The following is a 731-nucleotide window of genomic DNA, read 5'->3' on the forward strand; positions in this document are numbered from 1 at the left end:
TGAAAACAGACATCAAGCCATGTTGATCCTGGAAGCCAGGCAGCAGGAACTTCCAGCTGGGACTGTGAGGTAAGTGTTCACGGTAGAGCTGCAAGAGAGCCCATGCAGGTGGGAGATTAAAGGGAGAACAGGAGGGATCTAAGCAGGCACTCGAAGTGTGAGTGGAGGCATTGAGCTGTGGCTAGCTTCTACTCTGGTAAGAAGGGAAATCACAAATGTGGCCTTAGCAGAGCACAGGTCAAATGTGTAATCCGGGTGATTGTATAGAACGGTGTGTAGAGACGAGTGGGACGGAGACAGGAGGCTGCTGTGACAATCCAGGTATGAGATGCCACGGGCCTGGCCCACTGCCTGAGCCAGGCTGGGAAGTGTCTTAAGCTGTGTGCCTTGTGGAAGCACAACTGGTGTGGGGAACAGAAGGAAGAACGCAAGCAGGACTGTAAGGTTTTGGTCTGGACACAGGAGTTGCTGTTACCCACTGTGGGTTCATTGTCACAAGTGCGTGTGCCAGAGAAGCAGGTGTGTGTTTGACAGCTCTCGCCCTTCTGCCATCAGCCATGGGGTGGCGCAGCACAAACACCCTCACTGGATGCCATCACTCTCAGATGTCCAGGTCACAGCAGCGCTCCACACACAGCACCCTCCAGACAGCTTTGCAAGAGATGGCACACTGAATACTTACTGTGACCATTTTAATACCAGTCAACCCAGAGTCCGGGGTCCATGAACAG

This window comes from Ochotona princeps, chromosome 27 (assembly GCF_030435755.1).
Source record: "Ochotona princeps isolate mOchPri1 chromosome 27, mOchPri1.hap1, whole genome shotgun sequence".
Lineage (NCBI taxonomy): Eukaryota > Metazoa > Chordata > Mammalia > Lagomorpha > Ochotonidae > Ochotona > Ochotona princeps.